Source organism: Notamacropus eugenii, chromosome 1, assembly GCF_028372415.1.
Source record: "Notamacropus eugenii isolate mMacEug1 chromosome 1, mMacEug1.pri_v2, whole genome shotgun sequence".
NCBI lineage: Eukaryota > Metazoa > Chordata > Mammalia > Diprotodontia > Macropodidae > Notamacropus > Notamacropus eugenii.
Window position 1 is genome coordinate 403,305,254 of NC_092872.1, and position 26,107 is coordinate 403,331,360.

Here is a 26,107-nt window from a genome sequence, read left to right on the forward strand (position 1 = left end):
TATACCAAGGTGTCTTTTTTTCCCAATTGGTAGTTCCTTTTCATCTAATTAAATTTAATTTTTGATTTGGGATATTTAGAATTTCTATTATATGTAATGTTAATTTGGTGATTTTATATTTTTGTTGGTCATCATTCAGTTCCTTTAACCCTTATTTCTTCTAGCACATAATTGTATATGAGAGTTTCTAATGATTCTTTTTATTTACTCTGTTGCTTTTTCACTCAGTTTATTCTTCATTTTGGTACTTTCATTTTCTTTTCTTTTCTTTTTTTTTTTAAAATCAGCTTAGCTCAAGGTTCATCATTTTTTCTCCCAAAGAACCATCTTTTAGTTTGATCATTTCTACCTTCTCCCCTCCCCACACATTTTATTTATTCTTCTCTAATTATCAATATTTCTTATTTTGAGTTTGTTAATTTGTTAATTATTGAATATTCAAGATTTCCCATTAAATTCACGAACCCTCTCTTTTTCTATAATACTAATGTATGATCTTGGCCAGCGATGGGTACAATGGATAGAAAGTATTGGGCCTGGAGGTGGGAAGCTCTGAGTTCAAATCCAGCCACAGATACTTTCTAGCTGTGTGACCTTGGGCAAGTGACTTAACCCCTTGCCTCAGCTCCTCTTCTATAAAATGAGAACACACCAGAGAAGGAAACAGCAAGCTGCTCTACTGTCCTTGCCAAGAAAATCCCAGTGGGGTCATATAGAGTCAGATACGACTGAACAATAACAACAAAAATGTATGATCTTAGAGACATATTTTTCTCTAAGAATGCTTTAATTGCACCCCCAACCCCCAAGAATGTAGAAATGATCAAACTAAAAGATGGTTCTTTGGGAGAAAAAAATGATGAACCTTAAGCTAAGCTGATTTTTTTTTTTAAAAAAAGAAAAGAAAATGAAAGTACCAAAATGAAGAATAAACTGAGTGAAATAGCAACAGAGTAAATAAAAATGTTGTCTTTTTGTTATTTTCATTCACGTAGTTTTTAGTTATTTCTGTGATTGTTTCTTTTATACCTAGCATTTATATTGCTGGCATTCTACTTAATAGACAGCTAGGTGGAGTGTTAGATTTGGAGTTAGGAAACCCTCAGTTCAAATTCTGCCTCAGATATTTCTTAGCTATGTGATCCTGGACAAGTCAGCCCTGATTTTATCATCTATAAAAAAATCTACAAAATTATGACATATAAAATAGCATCTATTTTGTGGGTTTGCTGTAAGGATCAAATGAGACACCATCTTTGCAAATCTTAAAGCACTATATGAATGTTAGCTAATTTGCAAGTATTCAACCTTTTTCTCCTATTTTCCCCTCCCCCAATCAACAACAACAAAAAATACCTTATAACAAATATGATAATCTAGACCTCCCCCAAATCCCACATTGGCCACACCCACAAATGTATGTTTCATTCTTCATTTTAGGTCCACTGCTTTTCTGGAAGGAGGCAGGAGGTAGGTAGTGTGTTTCATCTTCATTCTCCTGAGCTTATGGTTTATCACTACATCCATCAATGATCTAAAGTCTTTCAAATTGTTTTTCCCTATAATGTAGTTATCATCATATAAATTGTTCTCCTAGTTCTGACTGGTCCATTCTGAATTAGTTTTTAGAGGTCTTTCTAGTTTCCTGTGCTTAGCACACAGTGCCTGATACATAGTAGATATTTAGTGATGTTGAGTGATTTCCTCTGAAACTATTTTGTAATTTCCTATGGTGCACTAACAATCGTTCACATTCATATGTATATGGCACCCTTTGTTTTGTCTCCCTTCTCGGTTCCATCTCTTTTTGTTAGATTCTGAATGCTATTCTTCTGTTCATGGGCTATGATTTGTTTGTTCTTTATTCTCTATCTCTCATGAAAGGTAGAGCTTCTTAGCTACTAAAATTTAACTCTCTCCTCTATCCCATTTCTGTCATTTTACTTTTAGATACTCCATTTTTGTTTATTCCTATGCTTTTTCTTTTAAAATTTACTTTCTATGTTAGTGAAAGAGCAGACCTAAGCCCAGTCTGACCTCTTCTGCAACATTCTTTGGAGGCTATGAGCTTCTTTCCTCATCCACCCTCTATTATCCTGATGGGTTTTTTGTGTGTTTTCCCTTATCCCTGTGCTTATTAGTCACTGGCCATGTAAAAGAAAGCTATTCCTAGCCCCTCTTCCACTTTTTCTTACCCCTTCCCCCTCAACCCTACTCTATCCAATCTCACTTCAACACTCCTCAGTCCTTCCATTGTGCCCTCTGAAATTTCTGTTTCATAATGAACATCCAGGATCTTTTTCTCTCACTCCTTTCATCTCATAGCTCTCACTGAGACCTGGCACCCCTCTGAATGCCCACATTTTTCCAGCACTGGGCTCATTTCTTCCCCACAAAACATTGGTTTTGGAAGAGGAGTAGGAATGATCTTGGTTTCCTACTGTCATTTCTGGATTTTCTCTTTACCTCCTTCACTCAGGAGTCTTTTCTCTTTTGAAGTCCACTTAATCAAAAATTTCCACGTAGTTTTAATTATGGTTGCTATAGTGCCATGATCCTCATGTCACTCTTCCTCCTTTCTCAAGGAATTCATTACCAAGCTCACATCCTTCTCTCCTCCCACCTCTGACACTTACAGTAGAAGACTAATATCTATTTAGATACTCCCTCAAGTTTTCTGACTTGTATCGTCTGCCCCCTTAAATCCCATCAACTCCTCCTTCACTCTACTTCAGCCACACAGAGGGATGATCACGCACTAGATCTCATCATTGCCCATAAAATGTTCAACTTTCCTAATGAGAAACTCTGACATTCTCTATTTGACCACCTTGCTCTATGCTTTACCCTTCCTAAACCTGTTTTTTTTTTTTTTTTGGTCTTACTGAAATCTGCAGTCTCTCTACCCCTTAGTACTTTTTCACATCATTACCCCTGCTCTGAATTCTCTTTCTTCCCTCTCTGTTCTTAATCTCAGGTAGCCTACTCTGCAATGTCCTCTGCTCTTGAATCTCCTGCCCACTTACCCCATGGCCACTCTTCTCTTACCAAATTTCCACCCTGGAATACTCCAGCCATTTGTAGTCAACATGCCTACTCAAGACCCACCGAACTCAGCAGGAGGAAGTATCATAAACTAGCTTACTTGAGAACATTACTAATTCATTTTATACAACCTCAGTTGGGTTCTTAGTCCTTCCTAATTGATTTTCTCTCTCACTTCTCACAGAAGCTATTCTACACTGGTTTTTCCTTGCTTATGTGTTCCACATTCCTTCCCCAGTTCCACACCTGCAGCTGAAGACCTTGCCTCTTTCTTACTCATAAAAGTGAGTGTTCCAAGTGAGCTTCTTTTATTCTCTTTATCTTAAAACCCCTTGATATCCCACTCTCTTCCTTTACTCCAGGATCTGAAAATGGGGTAGTCATTCTTTCCAAAGCTAGCCCCTCTACTCATATACTTAATCCCACCCCTCACATCTTCTCCAATAGATCGTACCCATAGCTATACATAATCTCCCCAAAGTCCTCAGCCTTTACCTGCTTTCACTTTACTGCCTGCAAACACATGCATATTTCCCCTGTCCTTGAAAACTTTGACTTGATCTGAGAAACTCCTTTAGAGAGCTATTTACAATTTATACCTCCACTTCCTTTCCTCTCATTCTCTTCCAAGTTCTCTTCAGTCTGGCTTCCAATCTCATTATTCAATTGAAATTACTCTGTCCAAAGTTACTAATAATTTCTTACTTGAAAAATCTAATGACCTTTTCTCACTCTTCATGTTTCTTAACCTATTTGTTTCATTTGACATTGCTAACCACTTTCTCCCCCTGGATACTCTCTACCCTCTGGATTTTTGTGACATTGCTTTCTCCTGGTTCTCCTCTTACCTGCCTGATCTTTTTCTGTCTCCTTTGCTGGCTTCCTCATCCATACCATGGTGTCAAATTCTGGTTGTTCCCCAATGTTCTATCCTAAGCCCTCTTCTACCTATATCCTCTTACCCTTGGTAATCTCATTTGCTTTCATAGGTTTATCTCACTCCTTATAGAAAGCTATTCCAGACCTTCTTTTCTATCTTTAAGCTTCCCATAATTCTTCTTCCTTTCCACCTTAGGATAATTGCTTATTACTTTGATGATAAGTTTGAGAACATCCCGATGTTTAAGTATTATGTCTATACAGATCACTCTTAGGTCTGCATTTCCATCCTTAGTCTCTCCACTGAGCTTTATTCCCATATTCCCAAATACCAATTGTATATTTCAAATTGGAAGTCCTGGAGACATCTAAAACTCAATATGTTTAAGATAGAAATCATCCCCCTAAACCCTCTCTGTCCCGAACTCCCATATTTCTATTGAAGGCACCTCCATCCTTCCAGTCTCCCAGGTTCAAAACCTTAGCATTATTCTCTAGCCTGTATTCTTACTCATTTCACATATCCAATCAGTTGTCAAATATTGCTTTTTCTACTTTCACAACATTGCTTGCATCCAATCCCTTGTCTCTACTCACTCAACTACCACTTTATTTTAGGCTCTACTCAGAAATCCCTTAGATTGTTTCAACAACCTCCTAATTGGTCTCCCTAACAAATCTCTAATCAGTCTCAACCGTCTGACACACTAAGTGCCAAAATAATTTTTCTTAAACACAGATCTGACCATATGATTCCTTAAAGGCAACTTCTTGTTGCCTTTACAGTGGACTTCAAACTTCTCTGTTTAGCTTTTGAAGCCTTACAGAATCTGACTCTAACCTATTTGTGATTGGTACAAACTGAACTCCTCTTTGTTTCTTGAACACAATATTTCATCTTCCATCTTCATACTTTACACTAGTTGTCTTTCATGCCTGGACTGCACTCCCTCCTTACCTTTATCTCATAGATTCCTTCTCTTCCTTTAAGATACAGTTCAAGTACCATCTTCTTCATGAAGACTTTCCTGATTGCTTCAACTTTTAGTGCCTTACCTCCAAAACTACCTTGCATTTACCAGTTTGTATAGTTGTTATTCATTTTACATTTTATATATATATAAATATATATGCATATATGTATATATATATAATCACATTGATGTGTACTTCTCTAAACCCATTAGAATATAAGCTTTTTATGAGAAGGGATTGCTTCATTCATTATATTTATATCCTGTACTTTGTATAGGACTAGCACAATAACTGGCACATATGGCTTTTTCATTAATTAGTTGATTGAGTCTGGCTCTTCAGTTCACGAAGGAAGACATATTGTATAGCAGCAATAATTATATATTCTGAGTTATGAGACTTGATTCAACCTTTTGCCTTTACTATGATTTCCTACCTCTTCTTAATTATCCCATCTTTAAATCTTTGTTACCAGCCCCTCTCCCTCAGGTGCTAGTTGGCTCCAGGGAAATCTATGCCTCTCCTTCCTTGGAGGGGGGGGGGGGGGTCATGTAGACCTGGGAAGCATAGCCTCTGTTGAGAGAAGGTGGTTTCAGATTACACCCATCCCTCCAAGATGAAACGCATTATAAAGTCCCCTTCTCTCATCGAAGATATAGATTTTCCTCCCCACCATGGAAGTACCATTATTTAATGGTACTTTTATTTTCCTTTTAAGATAAGACTCCCATTCCAACCCCTTCACCACCCTGCCCAATCTAGGCCCTTTTTCTATTCATTACTTTTATTCTTCTATAATTACTCTTATTGAAAAAATAAAAAAATTACCTTGCCTTTTCTAATCAGCTCCAAGTTTGGTTGGGGTACATTTCCAGGTCTATTTCTTGCCCTTTTTTTCATTGCTCACACAAATTTCCACTGGGTTATTCCTCTCACACAAGATATTAATTCACTTGTAGGGTAGTATGGAATTTAGTCCATGGAGTATTAGTTTAGATTTCTCTCCTTCCTTTTCTCTTAATTCTTTGATTCCATTAAGTCTAGGTTCTTATCTCCTTTTTCGTCCATTGATAATACTGTTTTGCTATTTCTTTTACCCTTCCTTACATTTTTCTTTAAAAAAAAAACAACTTATAAATATAGGAGAACTTTTCATTAATTGCTCAATCTTTTCTCATGCCCTTTCTGGCTCTCCTTTTTATGTTATCTTCCTTTCCATGGGGATGTAAACTCCTTCAGAGCAGCAACTGTCTTGATTTTTTTCATCTTTGTTTTATCAGCACTTAACCTAATGCCTGGCACACACTTATTAAAAAAATACTGTATCATCATCATCATCATCATCATCATCATCATCATCATCATCATCAATCACCACCACCACTACCATCACCACTGAAATGTTCTATTTACATATTTTTGTTTTTTTTCAAGAAATGAGTCAAGTGCCTTCTTTGTTATTGATGATTAGCCTTTTCTTTTTTTTGGATAATTAGGCTGAATTTTGTGGATCATGTTATTATGGGTTGCAACAAAAACTTTTGCTTTTTAAAATTAGCTTTTTATGTTTTTCTGTAATTTTTTTATGATTGCAGAATAATACTAAAATATTCAAATTGCTATTCCTTTATAGATGAAAGCCTCTCTTCTGACTGTTTGAAATATTTGTTTGGTATTCAAATTATGAAATTCAAATACCATATACCAAACACTATATGGAAGTTTCAAGTGTGAGGTTTTCCCTTGGATGGTGATCTATGGATTTGATCAATCAGAACTTTTTTTCTTTATTCAGAATTTCTAGGTTATTTTGTTGTATATTCTGTGAAATATGGGATCAGAGGTTTTGGATTTATTACTTTTCAATCTATCATGAAACCTATGATCTTTAAGTTAGCTTCTTATGGCCTATTTTTAATGTCTGTTGCTTTAACTCATAATGAAATTCACGTATTATTTTAAAGTTATCATCTTTAGTTTCTCTTCTGCTAAATTGTTTTTCTACTTCTGTACTTTTGAGTTCTAAACCTTTCATTTTTCTTCAGGGCCCCTGCTTTTTTTGGTGAGATTCTCCACCATGTGTTTTAAGTTTTATTATTTGTCTTTAATTCTGTATCAAGAACTCTGGTTTTCAACTTAATTTGCACTTTAATATCTTCATTTTAACAATTTAATTTCTCTTTTGAACCATTTGGGAATTTCTTGCTGTTGTTCCATGATCTCTACGGTGCTTGTAGAATTCCTATTTTTATCCAGGATTTTTATTCATTTTCTTTCTTAATATAATACTTTGATGAATTCTAGTGTATGTTTGAACTTTTACTCATTTCTCCTTCTTTATAAGTCTTTTTGTCGGTTTATCTGATTGAGAGTTAGGCCTTATACTCCCCCTTTCTTGGATTTTTTTTTTACTTTTCAGCCATTCTCTTGTATTGCAATAGAATGTCCAGCTTTACTCTTAGAAACTTCCCCTTACACTACTCCTCAACTTGGAATGACCTAGTTGGCCATCTCTCTGGAGAAAGGACTGATTTTAAATGGGTTTCTCCTTTTCCTCAGCTATGGAAGTCTTTATGATTTTCATACTAGTTGGCTTTCCACTGCCATCTTTAATATCTTAATCAGTTGCACTCTTTTTTTTTCAAGGTTAGTTTGTATCAATATTTTCCATTTTTTGTGAAGTAGGAGTAGTTCCCACTGTGCTGCTACTATGGGTCAACCCTGAAGCACCAGCCTATGAGGTTGCTTCTCTAGCAGTGATATAGAATCATGGTTTTATACTATGCTGGGTAAGAAGTTCTTCACCGTCTCTTGCTCGCCTCCATCTTTGCCTAGATATTAACACTCATTCTCAGTTACTCCCTTGATCTTTCCCTTAGGCCTGACTTTCTTTCCAGTTATTATCTTGGCTTTTTTTTCCTCTGAAGGAATTCCCCCCCCCCCTCCTTAATTAGCTGGGGGAAAACAATGGGAAGGGATGATGCTAAAGCCCAGCTTACCGATGCCAGCCAGTTTGTCACAACCTATATTAGTCCAAAACTGTTGACTCATTTGCTTAGAAAGATCTTAGTCTAAGTTTCTCTCTCTGCCCTGGAAAGTTGTAAAAAAAAATAACCAATAATTCTCTTTTTACAGCTGTAGTCCCCAGCCATAAAGCACTTGGTGTTGATTTTATTCCAGCTGAGATTTACAAGGTAGAGAGGCCATTGCTCACACAAAAGCTGACTGAAATTTTCCAGGTTGTATGGCAAAAGGTTATCCCTCAGGAGTTCAGGGATACCTCCATTGTCTGTCTCTATAAAGATAAAGGAAATAGATTGTTCTGTGACAATCCCAGGGCGGGGGGCGGGGGGGTCCTCTCAGTCATTGCTGGCAAGATTCTTGCTAGAGGCAAAATATATAACACAGTTGTTGGGCAGCTAGGTGGTGTAGAGCATAGAACACCAGTGCAGGAGGACCTGAGTTCAAATCTCAACTCAGACACTTGACACTCACTAGCTGTGTGACCTTGGGCAAGTCACTTAAACCCAATTGCCTCATCCTGAGTCATCTCCAGTCATCCTGATGAATATCTGGTCACTGGATTCAGATGACTGGAGGAAAAGTGAGGCTGATGACCTGCACAGCCCTCCCTCATTCAGAACAAAGTCAAGTACAAGTCATGTCATCATTTCTCTGATGGCATGGTCTTCTTTGGCAACCAAAGATGAACACATTACCTCAGTTGTAAAATCTATTTCTTTCCAAGATGCTAGCCCCTTTGTTGCATTGTCACAAATACACCTGTAGATCAGCAATGCAATGATTAATGTCCATTATACAAATAATATACAAATAAAAATATACAAAATTATACAAATTTTGCAAAATATACAATTTACAAATACATGTAAATATACAAATATATGATGCAAAGTATACAAATGCAAATTATACAAAGTATACAAAAATAAATAGAAAAGTAAATAAATTCATTAAAAAAAAGACTGGAAATAGACACATTCTCTCTTGACAGGAGCTTTATCTTGGAGTCCTCTTGATATATCTCTATAGAATTTCACTTGGCAATCTCCCATAAATTCAGTCATCATTTCTATGTGAATGACTTTGAAACCTATCCATCCAGTCCTAACCTCTCTCCTGAATTCACAGTCTCACATCCCCAACATCTGATGGACATCTCTTCCTGGATGCCCTGTCAGCCACTAGAACTCGTGTACCTAAAATTGAGCTCCTTCTTTCACCCTTTCTCATCTCCTCAAACTTATACTTCCACTGATCCCAATTTCTATTGAGGGTACGTGAGCCTTCCAGTAAGCTAGATTCATAACCTCAAGTCATCTTTACTTCTCTTTCCCTGACTCCTTAATCTAGTTTATAAATGAATGAAAAACATTTAGGTTCTTACTGTGTACCAAGGACTGTGCAAAATGCCAGGGACACAAATAAAAAAATGAGAAAATCTTTTCTAATCTGTTGCTAAGTCTTGTCCATTGGACGTCTATAATATCTACTGTATTCATACCCTCCTCTACACTCATGTGGCTACCTGTCTTGTAAGGTCTTTATGACCTCTTTATTTATTATAACATTATATTAGATCTTCCATATGATACAGTATAATTAAAATTATAATAGCCTCCCATTCACTCTTAGTCTTGCTCCTTCTCTAATGCATTCTTCCCAGACCTGCCAAAATAATCTTTTCTAATGCAAAGGTCTGACCATGTTACTCACCTGATCAAAATCTTGCTGTTTCTAGGATAAAATATAAACTTCCTCAACCTGGCACATAAAGTCCTTCGCAAATTCACTTCAACCTACATTTCCAGCCTTATTTTATATTATCTCCTTTTCCTGCATTCTAGCTAAACCTAGACTCCTTCCCCAAGCCCTACACATGGACAAAAGCCATCTGCTATGTCAAGACTGTACTCCCTTCTTATCTTCTTGCTTTTTCCTTCAGAATCCTTATTTTTTTTCAAGGTTCAGTTTAAGGATCTTTTATGAAGCTTTCACTGATTCCTTGTTTGTTAGTCTTCTGTTCCTTCTCAGACAGCTATTTATTTACTTATCTTTGTATGATATTTTCTCCAATAGAATATAACTCCTTGAGGGCAGACACTATTTCATTTTGTATGAATAATCCCACAGTGTTTCACTGTAGGTACATGACAAAAGGTTTACTGAATTGGATTGAATAGACTTGAATGACATAATTAGCGAATGTGCAGGCTGTAGAGACAGTGTGGTGCAGGGAAGAGAGCTGCTTGTGTAGTGAGATGATCTGGGTTCAAATCTCATCTCTGACATTTTTCACCTCTATGACTTTGGGAAATTGTTTCACCTTTCTGGATTATTTTTCCTTATCTGTAAAATGAAAAGTTTGATTGATCTGAGCTTAGCTTTAAATCTTAAAAGGTTTGAGCTTAGCTTTAAATGAATGATCCTATCATGTATTCAACAGTGAGGTAGGGCCTTGAAGCACAGTAGGAATTTGGGGAAGGGAGAGACAATGTGGACTGGTCTTCTTTGATTCTTTGGAAATATAGGAAACAGCTGTGCAAGAGTTTGAATGAAGAATAGGATTCAGGAAGGGCAGAGCTATGGTCCTTGGGACCTGCTGGCTTCTAGATTCCCATGGGGTAAAGGGGTCCAGATACCCCCCTCCCAATCAAGTCCTGGTGCACTAGCATTTCAGAGTAGGAGTTATTGCTGAAGACAGGATCTCTGAATCCTAATGGGATGCCAAACCCTGCTGACAACTCAGGGTGGGAAATGGGCACCGCTAAATGTCAGGGTTTAGGACTCAAGCCAGCCCCAGCTGCTGTGGGTTTAGCTCTATCTATCACAAGGCCTTGGGAGGAAGAGCAGGAAGAGGATGGGATTCTGAGTAGTTCCCCTGAACCAGGGTGTGGTAAGGAGAAGGGGCAGGGTCCTCCTGGTCTAATATTGAGAAAGGCCTTGCCACATGGTCAGTTGGATACCTCTCACAGTTTCCAGTTTCCTGTGGAATTAAACCAGGAAGGAAAAAAAAGGAGAAAGGAAGAAGAAAAGCAAAGAGAAAAAGTAGGAAAAGAAAGAGAAGAAGGGGAATGTCTGCTAGTGTTTGCTTTCTCTCAGGGAAAATTATTGCTATGAGTCTGGAGAAATCAACATGTTCATTCTCAAACAAAATGAGTTTCCAGGTGGGTACTGTGGGAGGGATAAGGAATAATGGGTTTAAATCCCAACTCTGCCGCTGACTAAGGAATTAGAGCCAGAAGAGACATGATAAATAGTCCTAGTTGTACAGGTGAGGAAACTGAAGTCCAAAGGGCTCCATATAGCTAACAAGTATCTGAGGTGGGAGTTGATGTCAGGAGGTTTTCCCAGACTTCAAAGCCTACACTCCCTTGGCCATGCCACACTGCCTTAGTAGAAGACAGATGCAGAATGTTGCATTACTTATTGTATTTGGTTACTGTGTTGGTTTTTTGTAGTGACAGCTAGGTGGTGTGTGCATAGGACACTGAATCTGAAGTCAGGAAGACCTGAATTTAAATCTGACCTTGGATACCTACTAGCTTTGTGACCTTGACCAAGTCACTTAACCTCTTTTTGCCTCAGTTTTTCCAGCTGCACAGTGGGTATAATAACAGCACCTAACTCACAGTGTTGTTGTGAGGATCAAATGAGATAATATTTGTAGAGCATTTAGCATTGTGCCTGGCACAAAGTAGTTTTGTTCAGTCATTTCAGTCATTTTTGACCCTGTTTGAGTTTTCTTGGGAAAGTTACTGGAGTGGTTTGACATTTTCTTCTCCAACTCATTTTACAGATGAGGAAACTCAGGCAAATATGGTTAGGTGACTTGCCCTGGGTCATGCAGATAGTATCTGAGCACTCAGTAGGTGTTATATAAATGCTTATTCCCTTCTCTATGCAATTGTTATATTTTTCCTAGGGAAGGCTCTAGGGAATCAGGGACAGATTGTGATGTAGAAACAAAGATTTAGAAAGTTATACTTTAAAACTTAATATTTTATTTTTTCCCTGATTACATGTAAAAATAATTTTTAACATTCATTTAAAAAATATCTGTGAATTCCAAATTTTCTCCCTTCCTTCATTCCCCCCCATTCTTTGAATAAGGTAAGCAAAAAGAATTTTTTTTTCAAAGAGGGAAAAGGAATCTTCCTATGTGCTTTGGGATCACCATTATGAGGGGTAAGGGTGGAGATGGATAGAAACAGAGATCACTTTTGGAAGATGAACATGGGACCCAGAGAGGGAAACAGTAGTGGAACCTAGATCATGGTGTATCAGTGCAATTGATTGCAAGCTGACCCCATGGAGTTGTGAGGGACTCTGGAGCATTCAATGTAGAGTCTCCAAGTTGTGATCACTGAAAGCATCTGACAGCATTACCTGTTTCTTGGTACTTTAATTTTCTTTTACTCTCTTACAGCTAGAAGACTTGCAAGGGGGGAAAGCATAGACCTGCTCAGTAGTGATTTCCCCAGTTCTCTGTCCCAGGACTAGAGCCAAGAGAATATTCCTAACAGTTCCCATTTTCATACTTTAAGGTTTACCAAGGGCTTTCCTCACAAGTCATGAACATAGTAGTACAAGTCTTACCAGTTCTGTTTAACAGAGGAGAAACTCTGGTCCCAGAGGGAGTAAAGTAACTTGTCCAAGGTCACACAGCTAATAAATGTGGGATCTAGGAAGTGTAACAATTCCTTTTTTCAACAACCTCCCCAAAATGCTCCAACAACTAAAAAGGCTCTGACTGAGGTCATTAGTGTCTCTGCTGGTTGCTGTATTATTATGATTATCATTCAGAGAAAGACTTGATGAATAGAAATATGCATAGTATGGTTTTACATATATATACATATATGTATGTATGTGTACATATTGTATATATGTATATATACATACACACATATACCTGTGTATATACATATGTATACACATATGTACACACATATATTTATATGTATGTGTGTATAGCTATATATATATATACACACACACACACACATAATCTATGTGAAATGACAGCTTTCTCTAATGCGAGGTGTAACAGATGTAACAAATGTAATATAACAAAATATATACAAAACAAATGTAACAAAATGTATAACATGTAACAAATGTAACAATGGAGTGAGGGTATCTGCATGAGGATGAGTAGGGTCATAGTTAAATGTAACAAATGTAATAAAAACATAAAATTTTAAAAAATTTATTATGATTATCAGTGAGAGTGCCTGGATTGTCAGCTGAAGATCTGAGAATGTCTTCTGTCTCATAATCCTAAATTTAGAGGGCACCAAATACAGAGGTTTCCAAGAGCGTTTACAGTACTCCAGGAATATAAAGAAAGAACTGTAACACTTTCCTAGTTGGCAAGCATAATGAGTTAGAAGAGAAGCTATCCCGCACTGTGCCGTGAGAGCTTTTCCTTGTATTCTGAAGAACCTGCATTACCTTCTTTTTGCCTCTGTAATATCTCTTCTGCACCACTTGCCCTGAATGCAGACACGTCTAGTTGTAGCTATGTCTGTAGCTGCCTGTCTCCTACACCTCCTCTAACCTTCTCCATCTTAGTAATGGGCAGGGCAACCTCTTGAGACTTGGAGGGGAAGGGAGGGGGAGGGGAGGGCGTTTAGCTTCAGTGCCTAGCCAAGGCTTCGCTCACTGAAGCCAAATCTCTTTGGCCAGGAGCTGACTAGGAAATTTCTGGGCTCTTCATGAGGTCGCTGGCATTTCTCAATCTGATCAGGAGTAGTGTCTCCTGTGGTGCTCTGAAAATTCCTGATTGTGGAGGGAACTGGGCAGTCAAGCAGTGATGGACTGAGGAGAGGTCAGCAGAGGGCCTGGCCTCAGCTTACCACCTCCCTGCTGGCTGGTTCCAAGCCCATCTTGGGGACCCTCTTTGGGCCTCATCCACCAAGCTGGGGTTCGTCATGCAGCTGTTTCATGTGAACGATTACAGTGTCACACCAAATCCAAATCCTTTCATTCGTGTGCCGCAGACCAATCTACAAAAGTCTTTTAAATAATGTCCCGGCCCTGGAACTTCATCTCTTCAAAATGCTGTAATGTGTCTGCATTTGAAAGGCATTTTCCTTCGTCCAATGCTCAAAAAAAAAAAAAAAAATTTGGCCAGACCCAGGACCAGTTTGTTGAGTCAAATTTCCTGACCCACTCATCCCTAATTATTCTGATGGCCCCGCAGCGGAGGACACAGTGGGGTTTTTCTCACAAATGTGCTTAGCAGACGGTTTTCTACCTCCTCTCACTGCAGCTGCAAGACTTATGATTCCAGTGTTACAACTCAACAGGTCTGTAGTCTTGGATGATGATTCCAGATAGAGTCGCTCTGTCGGCGAGGGACCCTGTCCCTTCTTTGGGGTTGTGGGATCCTTGACTGAGGTTTTTCATCCCACAGAGAGGGTGCCTGTATATTTAGAGCATCAGAGATCTCCTGACACACTGTCTAAAGATCTAATTCATTTGCTTAAGCCTTTCTCTTATTTCATTTTTCATTTTAATGGAATTCTGGTCTCTCCCTCCTAAGTAGTGACGTTATATTCTCTGCCATCTTTCGGCATGGCACAGCAGAAAGAACACTAGATATGGAGCCTGAGAAGTTGGTTTCAGTTCCTGGTTTCACCACTTCCTACCTGTCTGACCTTGGGCAAATTGTGCTACTTCTCTGGGCCTCAGGTGCATCTGTCAAATGGCAGAGTTAAGAGCTAATAACAGCCTGCATTTATAGAATGCCTAAAGGTTTGAAAAACACTTTACAAGTACCATCTTATTTAATCCTTACAAAAATCTTAAGAAATAGGTGCTATTATTTCCTCCATGTTACAGAGGAGGAAACTGAGGCAGATAGTGATTAAGTGAGCACCAGCTCTCAAAGTTAGAGAACATCTGAGTTAAGATTTGAACTCAAATCTTTCCAATCCCAGTTCTGGCACTCAAGGTCACTACTGACTCTCTAAGGTGCTATGATCCTGGTTGGTCAAGGCTATTAGACAACAGAGTATCATCAAGTTAATAAGGATCTTTTAAATGCCCACTATGTGTCCAAGACTGGACTAGGTTCTAGAGAGAGTTCAAAGGGAGCAAAAGAAATGTACCCTACCCTCTAGGAGCTTACAGACTCTTAGAAGAAATAAGATTGACATGAAGCAATTGGAGAAGGGTACATGATATCTTGTTGCTTGTCTGTTGTGTGCAGACCATAAATGATCCATACATTCCAAGCAGAAAGAAATCAACCCATGTGGATTGGGATGATGGGGGAAGATGCCCTGGCAGAGATGGAATCTGAACAGTAATCATCTCTGATGTTAACTTTTGGTGCTGAGCTGAGGATTCTTCTCTGGAAAGGGATTCTAGCTGGGATAGTGGCAGGTTGAGAGTGCCCTTTCATATTGGGATATGGAACCTATGACCACACTCATCTTCATGAGATACCCTTACTCCATTGTTTTGTATAAATACACTTTTTACATGGTATTGTACCAATTGGGCCTCCTCTGTTCAGTGAAATCTTTTAAAGTTTTTTTTTTTTTTTTGATAGCAGCTTGCTGTGGGAGAAAGAATTCTGGATTTGGAGCCAGAGGACATGGGGTGTGTGATCTTGGACAGGTATTTCCCCTCTGCCAACCTTATTTTCCTCCTCTATAAAAGGAGAAATTTGGACTAAAGCTATTGATAGCTTTCAGCTATCCAACCTGAGAGCCTAAGGGAGGGACTAGCTTTGTAGGCGCTTAGGTGACAAAGACCTCTCAGGACCAAGCCTTTCCAGTAAGATGACCCAAGGGTATCCAAGCTAGGACACTAAATGCTTCCTTGAAAAGGAGATACAGTCCCTATTGTGCTTCTTACTTTTTTCCTTCCCCCTTCCCCCCCAGCCCAGCCCACATGAATTTGTCAGAGCAGACATAGAAAGCAAAGAACCAAAGGGGGAGGGGTGGAAAAAAGAGGAAAGAAAAGATCTGAAGCCAGAGGGTGAGTTGTGCAAGAGAATCTAAAATTGCAGATTGTTTGTAGCACAGATACAAAGTGCTCCATGAAAAGTCCCAGATCTCCCAGCAAGAACTCTAGTGGACTTTGAAGTGTTGACAAGGCATAAAATAAAAAGCATCACAATGCAAATTATCACATTGTTGTTTGCCACTTTGATAGCCTCTACAAAGCGTTTCAAACTGATGAATAGATATAAGTAACTCTTTACAAGAACATCAGAAAAGAGCTAAAAAAAAAAAAAAAGAATTTGGCTGAGGCTCTCCTGATGCCTCAACAACACAGAAAGTTTGGTTTCTCTGTCCAGCAGCCAGAAGGCACTTCGGCAGTGTCCACTCCATAACTACTCATAAAAACACACATCACCATCAGTTTTGCCACTCACCTCTCTTTGACACTGCCCCGTCACTGCTGCCTAAACAGATGCCTCATGGCTGATTCATTGACAACATGAAACTTGACAAACTGAGATCGATAATTGCCTTTCCATTGTCTCATGCTCTGATTTTTTCTTTCTCTTTTTGTGGTTTGGTAAAAATGAAGTTTGCAAATTAAGATTAATTTATAACTGGATTATTGGCTGAGACTCCCTTTATGTTAGAGCAGATGGACTTTTGCATGAAATATTTTTCCTGAGTTGCTATAGAAACATGCCAACATCTCTCTGCTTAAGTGATTTGCTGGAGTGCTGTTGTGTATTGTGCTGCCCGGTGCCGACATGAGTGAATCACTTGCAGTCCTCCACTGAGGCTGATTAAAGAGCGTGGGGCCATGGGAGTCTCCCTGCAGCTAACTGCTACTGACACAGGGGGTATGCTGCTAAAGTCATTACATCTGCAACCCGGGGGTGGGGAGGGATGATGTGGGGGCCCAGGACAAGACTTGATGAGCCAGGCAGGTGGAGGGTTAGAAGGGTTTAGGCTACTGCAGGAAGAGAAAAACAGAAACATAATCCCAAAGGGCTGCAAGGAGACTAAGTAGGGACTTGGCTTCAGAAAACAGCTCTGGTGGGGAATACCAAACGTGTCTAATGGCAGTTTTGGAAAGTCCACTTTCTGTCTTCCCATCTTTGGGTGAGCTGAGAAGGTCTGGACCAGGCTGGGTGGCCTGATACTTAGCCCTCAGTCAGTCTCCTCTGGGTGTCAGACGATTCGTAGACAAAACCTCCAACCCGAACAAGCATCTCACAGTCCATTTGGGCAGACACACTCAGGCCTGTCTGACCAGCAACATAAACACGACCAAGTATTGAGACTGAGTGGGGACTGAGTCCACATCTTTTAGTAGCTAGCTTTGGGGAGATTCTGCTAAATCCCTCCATGTCCCTCTGACACTCCCATCTCCTCCCAAGCACTAGCTGAGAATAAGAGGAAGAACCAGGAAAGGAGAGGACTACAGTTGAGGACTGATGGTATGTTGATGACAGGTGATAGAATGAAAGTACATCCAGATCCACTCAATACAAATTTCCCTTTCATCTCCATCGTGCAGATAGAGAATGAACATTGAACTAGAAACAGAGGAATGAGCATGGTTTACAGGGAATTGAGTTCCAAGATAGGTAACTATTCAGTGAGAATCACTTGGTTATTTCAAATGAGTTCAACTCTCCAGGCCCAGATAAATTACATCCCAGAGTATTGAAAGAACTTACAGATATAATCATGGAATGAATCTTAGTAGTCTTTGAGGAATCCTGGACAATGGGAGGGGTTCTGAGAGACTGTAGAGAATGTCCTAATTTTCAAAAGGCTGGGGAGAGGGGGTAGAAAAGTGAATTGAACACAGATCCATCAAATTATCTGCTACTCTTGGCAAAGTTCTAGAATAGATTGTTAGCCCATGGCTACACTTAGAAAGGGCAATGGTGATCACTGTGAGTATGGATTCACTAAGAACAAATCAGGTCAAATAAATATCACTTTCTTTTTTTTGATAGTTATTAGCCCTGTTGAATAAGGAAATCCTGTGGGTATGTTTGCAAATTCAATTCAACATAGCATTTGTTGGAGTCTCACGTAATAGTCTTGTGAATAAGATGGAGAAATGTTGGCTGGATGACTGCACAGTTAGGTGGATTCATAGCTTATTGAATAAAGACCCTTGATTAATGGATTGATGTCAGCCTCGATGGGAGTCCTTTAATGCAGGGCTGTGTCCTTGGCTCTGTCCTGTTCAATAGCTTTAGCAGTGATCTGAAAAAACACAAGACAGACATGTTTATCAGATCTGCAGATGACACACAACGGAAAGTGATAACTTATATGTTGGATGACAAAAATGAGATTCAAAAAGATCTCAACAGGCCAGAACGAAAGGCTAATACTAACAAGATGGAATTTCAAGTCTTTCACAGAGGTTCAAAAAGTCAACTTTGTAAATCAAGAATGGCAAAAATTTAGCTTAACAGCAGGACCGATGAAAAAGACTAGAGTTTTAGTCGATTGAAATCACCTTATATGTCAGCAGTATGACAATGCAGCCAAAATAAAAATTAATACAACCTCAGGATGAATTACTAGAAGTACTGTATCCAGAAAAAGGGTTGTAACAGGTCCCATGCACTCTCTATTTCTCAGGACGCATGTGGAGTATGGAATTCAGTTCTAAGTGCCATAATTTAAGGGGAACATTTAACAAACTGCAGCTTCTCCCAAGGAAGGTGGTAAGAACGATTAGGGAATTTAAAAAACCATGATATATAAGAAAGAATCGAAGGAACTGAATATTTCATTTGAAAAAGAGGAGACTTGGGTGAACATGATAGCTATCTTCATACAGCTGAAGGACGGCCACATGGCAAAGGGATTAGATTCATTCTTTGTAGCTCTTTAGGTAAGAGCTAGGACTGATGGATAAAAGTTATGGGGAAGCAAATTTTGGATCAACATTAGACAGACCTTTCGCTAACCCTCTGAGCTGTCCAATAATGGGCTAGATGAACTGCCTTCCCCATCACTAAAAGTGTTTATGCAGAAGCCAGACCGTTATTTGTCACAGATGTTTTGACCTTGCTTGGGTTCAGAAGTCAATCTTTTCCAGTTTGGGGTTCCCTGATTCCATGAATCAAAGATGCATTTATAAAGGGCTGACTTGAAGTCAGGGAAGTTGGAGAAAGGTACCTATTTATAAAGGAAGATGATGGACTTAGTTTTCAATAGACAAGTTTCATGTGTCACAGAGGTATGCAGGTTGAGATGTCTTATGATCAAGCCCAGTTAGGGGACTGGAGAGAAAGTGAGAGGTTGGGGCTGGTCAGGGTGATCCATGTAGAAGTGAGAGTCGAAGCCATGAATAGACTTGCTCCCTGAGGAAGTGATTTGATGTAGAGAGGAAGACTGAGCCTTGGGGGATGTCATAGGATCATAGATTTGGAGGTAGGAGAACCCTTAGGGGACATTGAGTCCAACTCTTTCATTTTACATATGAGAAAAACTAACTTTCGCAGTTGAGAAAAGGGACTTACCCAATGTCACTCAGGTCATGAGAAAGGTGGGATTTGAATCTGGTCTCTGACACCAAATCCAAAGCTCTTCATTTTAATTTTTTTTGGAGGCAATCAACGTTAAGTGACTTACCCAGAGTCACACAGCTAATAATTGTCTGAGGCTGGATATGAACTCAGTTTCTCTTGACGCCAGGGCTGGTGCCTCTATTCACTGCACCACTTAGCTGTCCTTCAGAGATCTTTCCACTACACCATGCTACCTCTCTACTCTAATGGTTAGTTTAAGGGATGCTAGAAGGAAAAGAGTAAGCAGCAGAATCAAAAAGAGGGGAGGCAGGAAGCAAGTGTTTATTAAACATCTATTAAGAGCCAGGTTTTTTTCTTTTACAAATACCACATTTGATCCTCACTACAACCCTGGGAGGTAGGTGCTATTATTATTGTTTTCATTCCTATTTTACAGTTGAGGAAACTGAGGCAGACACACATTAAATGGCTCACCTGGGGTCACACAACTAGCAAATGTCTAAGACTGAATTTAAACTCAGGTCTGCCTGACTCCAAGTCCAGAACTCTATCCATTGTGCTACCTAGATGCCTCTAGAAAGACAGGAAAATCACAGTATTTTTAGGGTAGTGGCTGCCCAGGGAGGAGAGTTTTAAGAAGGCTGTTCAGTGGGGTCTCTATGGACCCCAGTGGAGGTCACACCAACTTCGCAGGTATGGATTAAATGAAATCATTTTTACTGTTTTTTTCTTTGTTTTAAACGCTTTGCAGATTTTAAAGTGCTTTATAAATGTTAGTTGTTATGGCTATTATCATTGCCCTTTTTTGTTGTTGTTCAGTTATTTTCAATTGTGTCTGATTCTTTGTGACCCAATTTGGGGTTTTCCTGGCAAAGACACTGGAGCAGTTTGCCATTTCCTTCTCTAGCTCATTTTACAGATGAGGAAACTGAAGCAAGTGATTTGCCCAGGGTCGCACAGTATCTGAGGCCAGATTTGAACTTACAAAGATGAATCTTTCTTGACGTCAGACCCTGCACTCTATCCACTGCTCCACCTAGCTGCCCACTGTTACTCTGTCCCAGAGGTTCCCAAACTTGCTCGCCCTACCTCCACCTTTGAAAAAAAACCAAAAAACGCTCAATGCCCCCCTGGAAATCTCCTTTCTTTAACCCTTTAGTGGTGCATCATTTCAAAAAATAGGAAATATTTTTTTTTAAAAAACTTATGCATCTTAAATTTAATAGTTTATTGTAAATTTGTGAGTTTTTTTTCTGCATTGAAATTTGGATGATGCAATGTTGCATCCCGTAACCACATAGTATCATACTGTAAATAAATCATTACATGAGCACATTCCTGCTGATGCATGCTGGACGTCCCGACAAAGCACAACACTTGCCTGCCAGCACTTGCTTGTTAAGATCTGTTGGTGGACTTGACCACTGATTATTACAAAACTTGCATTTTGTGTGTTTATTTGGAAAAATAATGTAATCACTGCAACTTTAACTGTTACACAACAGATGAAACATGTATGAACAGTTTTACAAAATTTTTTTTCTTCTTTCCTTATGTTTCCGTTGCCACCCCTGAGGCTACTACCACGCCGCTGGATCATTCCAGAGACCCCACTCCACTTTGGGGACCTGTGCTCTAGTCCATATAATTCCTCCCTTGTTTCAGCTCCTCCACTCAGTTTGTGCCTTATGATTCAGTCTCTGAGTAGACACTTGTCTTTTGTTGTCCTCTAGTGGCTTCACATGCCTTCCTAATTAGATTGTAAGTTTCTTGAGGGTAGGAATCATGACATATACTTTTCCTGTATCCATGACAATGAATGACACACTACTGGGCATTTCAAGGTTGCTTCTAAGGTCTTCACAAACTCACAGAATTTTCAGAGTTAGTAGGGACCTGAGCTGTCATTTTGTTCACCCCATACTGAAAAATAAAGCCCCACTATAACACAACTGACAGATGGTCGTCTGGCTTTTCTTTAAAGACGTCCAGGAATCAGGAACCTATTGTGTCCCAAGGGAGCTTATTCCACTTATAGAGAGCTCTAATTGTTAGGAAGTTTTTCTTCACTTAAAACCTAAACTTGCCTCTTTGCACCTACCTCTCAGCTGTTGCTTCAGAATCCTGCTCTCCAGTGGTTAGATGGTGTAGTAGGCTGGATTTAGATTCAGTAAGACCCAACTTCAAATCTTATTTCCTACTTGACTGCTATGGAACTCTACACAAGTCACTTAGCCTCAGTTTCCTCATCTCTAAAATGAGTAGGTTGGAAGATACTTCTAACTTTAAATCTGTGATCCTTTGAGAAGCCCAACACAAGAGAATTCAAAGGGGGAGGTGCCAAACTTTTGTTTTGGATTAGAGTTTGATGTCTCAGGGAGATTCTAGAAGTGAAAGCTATTGGACCAAACCAGTCCCGAACTCCCATGCTGAACTCCCATCCCACTCTGCAAGGCACACAGCATACGACATGAATTTGGGCTTAAGATTTCTGTACAAATCAACCTAAGTACAACTTAGAGGCCTAGGAGATCCCAAGTTCCCTTAAGTGAAGCCTTTGGAAAAACTGGGGAATTAACCTCAGCCCGAGAGCCTTAGAACCTATGTAATGTACTCTAGTATGGTGCTCCAAGGGCCTGTGAGCAGAACCCTTGGGTTTCCATGGCAACTCTATTTATACAGTCAGCCAATCAGTTGGTTAGCAGTTCAGTCAGCTGTCAGTTTTTCAGTTTGCTCATCAGTCAGCCTCTGCCACTGACTGAACATGGTTTGGGTGCAGAGGCTGGTACTCACCTGTGACTGGGCCCATGTTGCTGAGAACCTCATTTCCTGCAATGAAGTCTTTTAGCATCGCTCAGCCAGTCCTTGGAAACTTTAAATCTAAAGTTATTTATTAGGTACTCAAGTGAAAAAAAAAATGCCTTTCATTATAAATTACTAGCAGCAAACTGAAGTTTATTTCCCCCTCTTCTCCTCTCCTCACCCCTTCACAAACCTTGAATCCTCTTCTACTCCCCATCCTTGGCCTCCTCCTTCTAGGTCTTTGTTGGAAGTCTCAGTTTCGGGAGCATGGGATGACTTCATCAGAATCCTCAGCTGCCAGGGGGAGCTGCCAAGAGCCATGAATAGATGAGTCAGCCACATGGAGAGGAGGCTGATGGGAAAGCAGGGGGAAGGTTTTCTAGCCCCTGGCCCCTGGGCTCTGAGCTCAAGAGGGGCTAGTAATGATTACTATGGGCTGAGTGAGACACAAAGGGTACTGATTCCACTCATCTTACTGCCTAGTAGGAAAGTCCAGGCCAACCTGGCTGTTGACTGGGCTGGTCTTTATTTGCAAGTATACATTCCAGCCTGAGGGGCAGGGAGCTGTTTTTCTGCAGGAGTTTTCTTCTCTTCTTACTTTCTGGCACCTGGGCTATTTAGCATTCAAAGCAGTTTTCCTGGTGCCTCCAAGAGAAAAGAGAAATCTGGTCACTCAAGGCTTACCCAGGACAAAATTTCAAAAGAGCAATTAGGACTTTGGAACTCCCTTCCATCTCCCCTTTAGGAACTACCTTCCCTCTTCTGGTTCCTGGGCCCACATTCCCAGGAATCTAGTTGTGTTCCATTTCCTTTTAGCTAACTGCCCCAGGATCACAGAACAGAGTTAGAACTAGAAGGAACCTCAAAGGTCATTTAATCCACCTGAGGCCCAGAGATACTACTTGTCCAAGGCTCTAGGGGAGAAATTTGAACTCAGGTCATCTAACTCCAGGGCACTACAGCTACTAATCTTCAAAATATTATCTTTTAATAGAATAAGACAATGGTTTTCAAGCTTTTGGAGTATGAGTTTGAAGGGTCCTTTTAATTAAAAAAAATTAGTGACTCCTTACATGTTGGAAGTTGTACTATTAAGAACATTTTTTGGTGTACTCTATGCTTTCATTCTATCTTTCTCTCTCTCTCTCTCTCTCTGCATATATCCATCTATCTATGTGTCTGTCTGTCTATCTATCTATCTATCTATCCCCATTCTCCAATCTATTGGCATCTCTTGAGATTACTATTCTTTTCCATATCAAAGTAGTGAACTTACTGGTGTAGACTGGGACTCCCATTTAATAAATCCCCTCTAACAAAGGCAGGAAGCTACCCTGAAAATTATTGTCTTGCCTAGGACACTAAAGGTTAAGTGACTTTTGCCTTGGGTCGTAGAATTGGTAAATGTCTGAAGTAAAACTTGAATTTAGATCGTTCTGACTCTCAATTGAGTTTTCTAGATTATGCCAGGCTGGACATGACACCCCCTGGGATCTGTAGTTCTTCCAGTTTGGGAAGAAAGGAAACTAAGGTGATTAGCCCTAGGTCGAGTGAGTGGGGGAGACAATTTTCACCTAGGACTCCAAAGAGAGAGAATGAAGAGAGAAGGGAGGTAGTAGGTAGTTCTCCACTGACTGGGGCAGCAGCTGGTGTGGGCCACATTTGCAATTCCCTTCTGTAAGACCATATAAATGGACAGGCTAGGTAATATGTTTTGTTACTGAAATTCCATTTGAACTTTTCTTAAATGTATTTTATTTAAAAATTTTCCAGGTCTAATATTATTTTTTATAAACATCTGTGCTTGACCCTGTCATTAGGTTTCTGGATGTCCCTTTGTTTGTGACACAAGGATGCAAAATGGAAACCACAGATCTGGAGATGATTTGAATGCTAAGTAGCAAGTTGTTTTGCTCTCTAACTGGGGTCATAAGCAGAAACTATTTCATAACTATACTACTCCCTGAATTATTATGAATTTGAGACTTAAAAAAAATAAATCTACCTCATAGAAGTGAGTCAAGTTTTCACCAATATCTGTTAAGTGAAAAATTACATGACTGGATATGACTGGATATGAACTCATTTCAAAAACTCATTGACTCTTCCGGGATCCAGGCTTAAAGCCTTACCTCTTAGATGACTATTTATACTTGAAGTCTGCTAACTATTCAAGACCCCAAAGAGTGCATCTTTAAGAGAACTTGGATTCAAATCCAAAGTCTTCTACTTATTGCCTGTGTTACTTTGAGTAAATAATTTAACTTCTCTAGGCCTAAATTTTCTTATCTGTAAAGTGAAAGAGTTATATTAGATGACTAGGATAATAACTAGCATTTACATGGCTTAAAAGGTGCAAAGGATTTTCCATATTCCATCTTATTTGATTGTCATCACTAACCTATAAGGTAGGTGCTATTATTTCTCCCATTTTGCAGATGAAGAAACTAAGGCAGAAAGACAGTAATTTGTCCCCAGGGTCTTGGGAACTCATAAGTATGTGGGATGAGATTGTTTTTATTCTTTGAAACAAATATATATAGTCAAGCAAACAAATTCCCATACTGGCCATGTCCATAAAAATTCTATGTCCAAATTTGTTCTTTGATTCAGTTCATCACTTTGTCAGGAGGTGGATAGGATATTTCATCATGAATCCTCTGGAATTGTGGTTGGTCATTGCATTAATCAGAATTTTCATTCTTTCCATGTTTGTTTGTTTTATCATATTGCTTTTATGGTATACATTTTTCTCCTGGTTCTGTTCACTTCACTCTGTATCAGTTCATAAAAGTCTTCTCAGATTTCTCTGAAACATAGGCATGAGATTTTAACAAAGATATAATCCAATCCACCACCTAGCTGCCTCCTCCTGATCATTGAAATCTCTTCTTGCTCTAAATAGTCTCATAAAAATTTCGGTTCCTCCAGACAGAAAAAAAGAATTTCTTATAGTTGCCTTCTGCTGTGAGGAGCCGAGCCTATACCCTTCTGCCTAGAGAGAGAAGAAACATCATGAGAAACCTAATAATATGCTCTATGGTTCTTTCATTACAGTTCTATAGGATATGAGCAGACCAAGGTGGAGAATAAGCAATATACACTTTCCCCATCTAGCCTATGTAGTGAACCTGTGGTATAAGGAGATAGCTTTTGCAATAGGGACAGGTATTCTTAGATAAGAGAATGGGCCTGGCAAAAGATTGCCCTGTGTAAGACTGGCCACTGAGATATCTGTCATAGGGCTAGATGTATAAGGAGATGGGAAAACAGATTGTGATAGAAGGAACAATAAATAAGAAAATAGAAGATCCAGGTTCCAATTCAGTCTTTACAATATACTTGCTGTGTGACTCTGAGTCAATTACATCACCTTTCTGGGCCTCATTTTTCCTGTTTGTAAAATGAAGGTTGTATTCAATCATTCCTGTGATCCCTTCAGGTGAAAGAACCTGTGATATTAGAATGTCCAGGTATTAAAGGGAGGGGCAACTTGATTGAAAATGGTCCAATGGAGTATAAGGTGACATAACCCTACCTTCGAATGTTATGTTCAATCTCAACAGTCATAGGATTATAGATTTGGAAAGGGAAAAGACCTTGGGAATAATCCTACTCCTTCATTTTCTAGATGAGACCCTAATTTTACAAACCAAGATCTAGAAAGATTAAGGGACTTACCCAGAGTCACATGCTAGCAAGTGGCAAAGCTGAGATGCAAGTCTAGGTCCTTTGATTCAGAATCTGACCTTCATTCTACTGCAGTGAGGAATTAAGAGTGTTTAGTGTTTACAACAGTGGTTTTCAAGGAAAACCTCTTTCTAAATATAAAAAAAAGATTTTTGCTCCTACACAACAGTAACTGTTGCAATTCTTGGTGTATATATGGATTTGAGAACC

General features: G+C 39.4%; 1 long non-coding RNA gene across 1 annotated transcript; it reads right to left on the minus strand.

Annotated features, from left to right (window-relative positions):
* Positions 1-17,842: 17,842 nt before the first annotated feature.
* LOC140526173 (uncharacterized) lies at positions 17,843-22,026 on the minus strand. The gene is made up of 2 exons (XR_011974262.1): positions 21,507-22,026; positions 17,843-18,125 (listed from the first exon to the last, which is right to left on the minus strand). It is a non-coding gene; the product is annotated as an uncharacterized lncRNA (long non-coding RNA).
* Positions 22,027-26,107: the final 4,081 nt, after the last annotated feature.